The 9,064-nt window shown below is 42.5% G+C and overlaps 1 pseudogene; it reads left to right on the top strand.

Annotated features, from left to right (window-relative positions):
- The first annotated feature begins 629 nt into the window (after positions 1-629).
- LOC112627095 overlaps positions 630-9,064 on the top strand; it is a 9,437-nt pseudogene continuing 1,002 nt past the window's right edge.

Genomic DNA, 9,064 nt, shown 5'->3' on the forward strand with positions numbered 1-9,064 from the left:
TTTTGTTTGTTTTTCCTTTTTTATAACAAAGAAAATTCAGTTTTAAAGTATTTTTCAATATCTCTCTGAGCTTTCTTTCATTCTCCGATTTCTTTGCTTCTCAATGGGATAATATAAACCAATTTTCTGTTGTCTATTATTCATCAAAGCTGTCGATTTACCCTGAACAGAACGAAGAGAAGGATGTTATTAAAATAAAACAGTTTCCAATTGAGCTGCTAATAAATGCTGAAATGCATCTACATTTCTCCTATTGATTATCTCCTGCCGACAAAGGCAAACATAAGCTTGTACAGCATGCCGTCCGTGGAAATGAGAGATTTAATTAGATGAAAACCGAATGAGCTGGAAGATCTACTGCACTCAGTCAACAAGCGATTGTTATTCATAATTGGCTGTTTAAAATGTCCCTGCTTATTGAGCCTTTTTCACTTAAAAAATTCCCTACAGTGCATTAAGACGAACGCAATCATTAGTAAATTTTCCCCTGTGCATTTTACAAGCTCAGCGTCGTGGACTAGAATGAGCCCTGTCAGGCCATACATCAGGCATAATAGAACATCTTGAAATTGGGAATTAGCAAACAAAAGCAGGGAGATAGTTTCCTCTCCATCTAGCCCCATGTCCAAATGCTGAAGGTGGAAACAGAGGCGTTAGTGGAAGAGAGGTAAGAAGAGGCCCATAAACTCAGGGAGTGGGATTCTTTAGAACGCACTAGCTCTGCAGGTGCCTGCATTTAAAATTTAGTGTCTGGTAAATGCACTGATATTTAGTGAGGGGAGTATATTACAAAGTCGGTATTCATTTCACCAGGAGCATTTCAGACACCTCTCAGGTTCCCTGCTCTTCAAGACACAGTGGGGAAAAGAAAGATGGATAGAATTGTTGCCTGTGGCAGCCATGTGCCATTTAGCCTATACAAATGTTCCTTCTTGGAATCCCAAGCAAGTCACGAACCTTTGAAGGCTTTGGTTTCCTCATTCACACAATGGGGATATCGACTGCACCGTTCTAATCCATTTGCTATGAGGATTAAATGAGATAATGTAGGTAAAGCTTTTAGCACAGTGACTGGGAACATATAAGCCCTAAATGACTGTCAGCTATTAACAATAAGAATTCACCTTCCACATCTACAGGCTCTTAAAGAGAAGACAATATTTCCTCTGTTTCTTTTATTTCCCATAGCATCTTGCCCAATGCCTTACATTTTTTGCTCTCCGTAACAATTTTTGAATTAAAAGGAATGTCAGTCTCTCAATCTTGAGGTTCTTAGAGATTCACATAGGAGTTGACAATTGTTCAATAAATGCGTATTTAAAATCTGATTTTTAAATAAAATCTTAAGATACAGGATACCACTTTTTCACCCAGGCTGGAGTGTAGGGGCCTTATCTTGACTTCTCGGGCTCAAGGGATCCTCCGGTCTCAGTCTCTCAAGCAGCTGGGACTAAAGGTGCATGTCACCATGCCCAGCTAATTTAAGAAAACTGTTTCATTTTGTCTTTCTTATTACAAAAGAAGTGACAGCTGCTCCTTGGCAGAGACAGTGAAAACAGTGGTCAAGAGGGCAGATGTGTGGGAGCCGGACTGCCTGAATATGCATTTCTTTTCTCCCCACCAATAGAACTATTGGATTGTAGAGGAATAAATAAATTAATACACATACAACACTCGAAACAGTGCCTAGAATATAGCATGTGCCCAATAAATACTAGCTAGCACTGAACAAAATGCAACAAAAAACTAGAGATCGCTCATTCTCAGGATCTTGAGATAACTGCTAAGAAACGCTTACTGAGACCATGCTATGTGAGTGACAGAGTGCTAGGCATTGTGGGACATATGTTAATAGCCCATTGATTGAACTCTTAGTGACATCAGGCACTGTGCTCACTGCTTTGCACATATTGTCTCATCTAATTTACACAACAATCCTATGAGGTAGGCATATTATTATCCCCTATTTTTGAGATGAGAAAACAGGACCAGAGGCTTGGTAACTTCTCCAAGGTCATACAGGTGGTAAATGATGGAGCTAAGATTCAAACACAAGTCTCTTCGATTCCAGAGTTAACCTTTATGCACATCCTTAGAAGCCTGATACTGAGTTAAGATCAGGCAGCTCAGATGAGAGACAAACATGATCTAATTGAGGTGGGAGAGCCAGCAGAGGACAAAAAACCAGACAACTGTAATACATTTGCTCCATGCTATAACTGTGACTCTTATAATTAGGCCTCAGACTCTTTCTTAACAGTGATTTTGACATTTGAACAAAACTGGCACATGAGATGAAACCCTTCTGCCATCCCTAGCACAAGCTTTGTATTAAATACAGACTGAAGAAACTCAGAGGGATTCTTCTGAGAAGCCTTTATGGAGTTCCTAATGATCAGGCCTGATTCTTTATGTCATATTACACTGCATTTATGTAGCACCAGAATCTTGAGGGTAGAATTTTTCTTTTTTTGAGATGGAGTTTTACTCCTATTGTCCACGCTGGAGTGCAGTGGCATGATCTTGGCTCACGGCAACCTCTGCCTCCCAGGTTCAAGTGATTCTCCTGCCTCAGCCTCCTGAGTAGCTGGGATTACAGGCATGTGCCAGCATGCCCGAGTAATTTTGTATTTTTAGCAGAGATGGGGTTTCTCCATGTTGGTCAGGCTGGTCTCGAACTCCCGACCTTAGGTGATCTGCCCGCCTCGGCCTCCCAAAGTGCTGGGATCACAGGCATAAGCCACCAAGCCCAGCCCGAGGCTAGATATTTTTTAATATCTGGCCCTCTTTAGTCACCACTGCTATATAAAAACACTATGGTATGTAAGTTCTTGTTTCTCCAGTGTAATCTTGAATCAAGTGGAACAGATAAACAACGTCAATGAAAATATCTTTTGCAGACACTGGCAGGATTTATCCTTTTGGAAATGAGGAGATAAAAGATGCATAAATGTTTAATTTGACTTTGGATGTTAATGTAACCATTGAGCACACTTGGTCCCCAAGCAAATTAATTGCTACAAAATGAGAATAAATGGCACACAGTCTGTATTGAACTGTTGTCTGTTGGATTAGCCACCCCTCTGCATGGTATCACAGTAACCAAGTTTGACGAGCAGCTGTGCTGCATTAAGCACATTGGAATCCTTGGAAAACCTGGGGCCCTGATCCTCTAGGTTCAGGTTGGTTCTTGGCATGTTGTGGAGTGAAAGTTGTTTGTGCAGTGAAGGTTCCCTCTCCCTTGGGGAGGATATGCAAGACTTGACTCAGAAGTCCCAGTGTAAGCCTGGCCAACATGGCGAAATGCCGTCTCTACAAAAAGTACAAAAATTAGCTGGGTGTGGTTGTGCGTGCCTGTAGTCCCAGCTACCCAGAGGCTGAGGTGGAAGGATCAATTGAGTCTGGGAGGTTGAGGCTGCGTGAGCTGTGATTGCACCACTGCACTCCAGCCTGGGTAACAGAGCCAGACTCTGTCTCAAAAAAAAAAAAGAGAAAAAAAGGTCCCAATGTTAAGACTAACTTCCCTAGTCCCTAGCTGTGTGACATTTAAAAGTCAAAGCCTCCCTGAGCTTTACTTGGTTTATCTGCAAAACAAAGTTGTGGCTAATAATTATATATATATATTTATATATAAATATGTATATATAATATATAACATATATATTATATATAATTTATATATAAATATATAACATACATAATATATATGATTATTAGCCACAACTTTGTTTATATATATAATATATGTAATATATATAATAACTTGTATTTTTAATTGTGGTAAAATACCTATAACTTAAAACGTATCATCTTAACCATTTTTAAGTTCACAGTTCAGTAGGCTAACAATTGTATTTAAGTATAATTTTATTTTATTTTATTTTATTTTATTTTATTTTATTTTTTTTTTTTTGAGACGGAGTCTCGCGCTGTCGCCCAGGCTGGAGTGCAGTGGCCGGATCTCAGCTCACTACAAGCTCCGCCTCCCGGCTTCATGCCATTCTCCGGCCTCAGCCTCCCGAGTAGCTGGGACTACAGGCGCTGCCACCTCGCCCGGCTATTTTTTGTATTTTTTAGTAGAGACGGGGTTTCATCGGGTTAGCCAGGATGGTCTCGATCTCCTGACCTCGTGATCCGCCCATCTCGGCCTCCCAAAGTGCTGGGATTACAGGCTTGAGCCACCGCGCCCGGCCTTAAGTATAATTTTAACTATACCAATATTACCCCCACTAGCCTGGCAGAATCATGGCGAGGGTCAACTGAGAAGGATGTGAAAATGCTTTGTAAGGTAAAATGTCCGTTGCAGATATCAGTTGCTACGGTGGGCATGACTCCATTCTCTCTCTGTTTCCTGCTCTGGGGCTTGGACTTCAGATCCCTTTAGTTCTAACATTTTGTGGAAATGTTACTTCTTACCTGGTAGAGATTTCCATCTCATTAAGGAGTCAGGCTTTACACCAAAAGCGTGGAGTTTTCTCTAGTGAATCATCAGCATAATCATACACATAGCAGTTTGGTTACTTTTCTTGTCACCCTATGGAGGAAGCCATTGATAAAGTCTTTCTGGCTTGTTGGTGATCCTGGTGTATCTCCATAGCCATATCTATTTATTTATTCAAACAGATTTATCCAGTCCCTTCTAATTGTTAGGTCCTGTTTGAGGTCCTGGGAGCACAGCCTTTAACAAAAGAGACAAACTCCCTGTCCTCATGGAGCTTACGTTTCCTTGGGGAAGGCAGGCAACAAAGTAGATATAAAATATCAAGTAGGAAGCTCAGCTTGCAACTGAAGTCCTCTAGCCTCACTCTGGTGCTTTGAAACAAACAGGGCTTTCAGGAGCTGCTAATAAAGGAAGAGGATGCCAGCTGGTAGGCTGAGGCGGGAAGATTGCTTGAGGCCAGAAGTTGGAGACCAGCCTGGACAACATAGTAAGACCCTTTCTCTACAAAAAATTTAAAAATATAGCTGGGTGTGGTGGTGCACGTCTGTAGTCCCAGCTACTCGGGAAGCTCAGGTGGGAGGATTGTTTGAGCCCAGGAGGTGGAGGTGGAGGCTGCAATCAGCTATGATTGTGCCATTGTACTTCAGTCTGGGTGACAGAGTGAGACCCTGTCTCAAAAAAAAAAAAAGGATGTCGAATTAGTTTAAAACAGGGCTGTGAAATTTGGTAAAGAGGGGACAACTCTGTTAAAAAGAAGAAGAGATAAACATTTCTTGAGGCTTTCTGATGTACCGGGCACCCAAATTACCATAATTCATTTATAATTTTGCATTCATTTGGATATTGGTCTAGCTGCCTTAATATAGAACAAAATAATAGAGGCTTTAATGCGGCAGAAGTTAATTTTTCTCTCAGATATACAAGTCTGGGCTAGTGGGTGGTTCTGTAGAGCAGAGCAGCAGTATTTCCCTAGGTTATTCTAGAGCCTGGGCTCCTTGTATTCAGCTGATGTACTGTGTGTGTCTCAGAGCACTGCTGCAGTGGATAGGGTCAAAGATGATGCACGCCACCCTTGATAATTGTGTTGCAGCCAGCAGGAAGAGCAAAGGGAAATGAGGGCATGCCCCCTAGTCTTAAGGGCGTGGCCTCGGAATTATAGACATTACTTTCTCTCATATTTCATTAGCTATAGGGTTATCAGATTTGGCATATAAAAATGCAGTACACCCAGTTAAATTTGAATTTCAATAACCATACTTTTTTGTACAAATGGGGCATACTTATACTAAAAAATTATTGTGCCAGGCACAGTGGCTCCCAGCACTTTGGGAGGCCGAGGTGGGTGGATCACTTGAGGTCAGGAGTTCGAGGCTAGCCTGGCCGACATGGTGAAACCCTGTCTCTACTAAAAATACAAAAATTGGCCGAGTGTGGTGGCATGCACCTGTAATCCCAGCTACTCGGGAGGCTGAGGCAGGAGAATGGCGTGAACACGGGAGGCAGAGCTTGTAGTGAGCTGAGATCACACCACTGCACTCCAGCATGGGTGATAGAGCAAGACTCAATCTCACACACACACACACACACAAAAGTATTGGACTTTTAATTTGGGACATACTCGTACTAAAAGATTATTAGTTGTTTATCTGAAATTCAAATTTAACCCTTCATCCTGTATTTTATTTGCTAATGCTAATTGGCCAGAACCTGGTCACATGGACACACCTGGCTGCAAGAAAGCTTGGGAAATGTAGTCTTTAGCTGGATGGCAATGTGTCCAACTACAGCTTGGGGGTTTTTAATTACTGAAAGGGAAGCAGGGGAGAATGGATATGGGGGATGTGGTGGGATTAAGGATGTATATGAAGTAGGTACTAGCATCATCCTCACCTTGCAGATGAGGGAGACACAGAGAGTCAGGACTGGAATCTAGGTCTGTGTCACTTCACTGCTCTGCCAGGAGGTGGCGGGGAAGGCAGCTTTGAGAGATGGCGGGAGTTACTCAGCCAGCCCTTGATTCTGACATTGTGGCAGGAGCAAGAGGAAGAAGAACCCAGGCTGAAGAGGACCACTTTCTCCACCTTCTCCTGCACTCTTCTTAAACACTCAGTTCTGTCTGAGACCCACGATCTAAGATAGTCTTGTTTGTTATTGGCTTCAATAGAATAAAATCTTGTCTCTTCCACCATGAAAAAAATATAAAGAATACATGCTCATGGAAGTTGGTAGCTGTGACAGCAATAGAAGTGTAAACTCTATGGCTAAGCACGGTGGCTTACTCCTGTTATCCCAGTACTTTGGGAGGCCAAGATAGGCAGATCACCTGAGGTCAGGAGTTGGAGACCAGCCTGGCCAATATGGCAAAACCCCATCTCTACTAAAAATACAAAAAATTACCTGGGCGTGGTGGCGCACACCTGTAATCCCAGCTACTTGGGAGGCTGAGGCAGGATAATTGCTTGAATCCGGGAGACAGAGGTTGCAGTGAGCCAAGATTGCACCATTGCACTGCAGCCTGGGTGACAGAGGGAGACTCTAAGAAAAACAAAAAAAGGGTGTAAACTCTAGGAAGAGGAAAGTGCCTTTTATTCTTTGTGATCCTCAGGCCGTGGGTTGTAAAGGAAAGAGGTTTTGGAATCATGAGGGATTCATACCTGGTTCTGAATCTATTTACCAGCTGAGCCTTGTTTTTTGTATCTGCAAAGTGGGACCGTAACACAGCTGCTCCACATAAATGCTGAAAGTATTAAAAGCGAAAATGTGCTTGAATCTGAAGGCTCCAATAAGTGCGATTCATTTCCCTTTCTTCTGCGCGAACAAGGCAGCCGTGGTCGAGTGGCTGCCTCTTCCACTCTGCACCTGCAGTATCATTTTGAGCAGCTCTGAAAATTTCCCCTACCTTCTCCAAACAAAAGGGAAAAAAAATTCATAGATAGGAATATGATAAATCAGGTTCAATACTCATTGCCATGGCTACTACATGAAGTACTGGAATCAGTTTCAAAAAAAAGGAGATAATTTATTATAAAGATGTAATACAGTTCAGAGCTCTGATGCTGAGGGTGAAGGCCAATGCGGGAGATAGTTCAATTATGTGCCTGTCCACTGAGGACCCTGTGCTCAGGTAGAAGTTGCTATTTGGACTGCTGACCTCCAATCAAAATCAGTCACATTTTTGACCCTCTTGATTCTGTCAAGCCAAGAGGATAAATATTGAATCACTGAGATTTCCTCATCATCTGCTCAGGAGAAGACATAATCCCTAGCTCATTGATTGAGTAGGTTTTGTTTAGAGTGGATGTGAGGTGAGTATAGGCAGAAAATTGGCCCGTCAAGGAGACAACAGCCAAGGGGCAGCACAATAGCAAAATGGAAAGTCAGGGTAGGCATGAAAAGGTGAATTATCTCCAGCCTGTGCTTTGGGAATTCATCCCCTATCTATAAAATGAGTAGCTCTCAACTATGTGCCTATGAGAAATCTCCTGGAGGGGATTCCATTTATATGTAATATCCAGAAGATGTAAATCTGTAGAGACAGAAAGCAGCTTAGTGGTTTCGAGAAGCTGGGGAGAAGGGGCAATGGGGAGTGCTGACCTGATGGGGCTTCCTTTAAGGGTGATGTAAAGGTTTTGAAACTAGATAGAGGTGGTGGTTGCACAGCATTGTGAGTGTACTAAATGCCACTAAGTTGTACCATTTAAAATGGTGAATTTTATGTTATGTGAATTTTATCTCAAAAAATAGAAACAAAAATAAACAAAACCCTCTCTCAGATCCCTTTTAACCACATCGATGCTGTCAAGGCAGCCTCTGGAAAGATAAAGATAGTGACTGGGCTCTGACCCTAGGGCAATGCCCAGGGCTAAGTGTTGTGGGGATGTGGGTAGTCCTCACTCCCTCTGACCTGTTCCTCTTCTTACCCCTCACAGAAGAACCCACAGGGCTGCCTGCACCAATGCCAAGTGGTTAAGAGCATGGGTTTTCTGGGGGCCTTAACCTAAGTGTGAATCCTGACCAGGCCACCGTTGATGGTGTGAATCTGGATGTTACAGAACCTCTCTGAGCCTCAGTTTCCTCACTTGTCTAATGGGGATGAGAATATCATGCTTTTGTTAGCATGAACTAAGTGTGTAAAGCATGTAACACAAGGCAGGGAGTATTCCTACCATTCAATAAATGGTAGTGGCTATTATAAATAATAATTCTGTTATCTGTTGTATCTGCCTGAGCATAGTAGTGATTACCAAGATCCAGAGGTAGCAAGAAGTTTTGTCTTCAGCTAAATCCTTTAAACACAATCCCAAAGCCCAACAGCCTATTGCAGGGTGGGAGGAGTAGAGACTTGGCAACAATTGAAGATATTATTATTGTCGTAGTTTTTTTGTTTTGAAAAGATCTAATAAATAACGTTCTTCTTCCCTGTCTGAGTAAGTCTTAAACCAACTGAAAAATAAGACAAAAGGCAGCTGCTCAGGCAGCAGATGCTGGAAGCCAGGCCCTGGGCATCTTGCACTACAAATTTAGTGGCTTCAAGCAGAAGTTGGTGCGAGCATGGGCTTCGAAGGCCTAAAGCCCGCAGGGATTAAAGCCTGTAGTTTCCCTTCCCCTCCCCTCCCCTCCCCT

Source organism: Theropithecus gelada, chromosome 6 (assembly GCF_003255815.1).
Source record: "Theropithecus gelada isolate Dixy chromosome 6, Tgel_1.0, whole genome shotgun sequence".
Classification (NCBI taxonomy): Eukaryota; Metazoa; Chordata; class Mammalia; order Primates; family Cercopithecidae; genus Theropithecus; species Theropithecus gelada.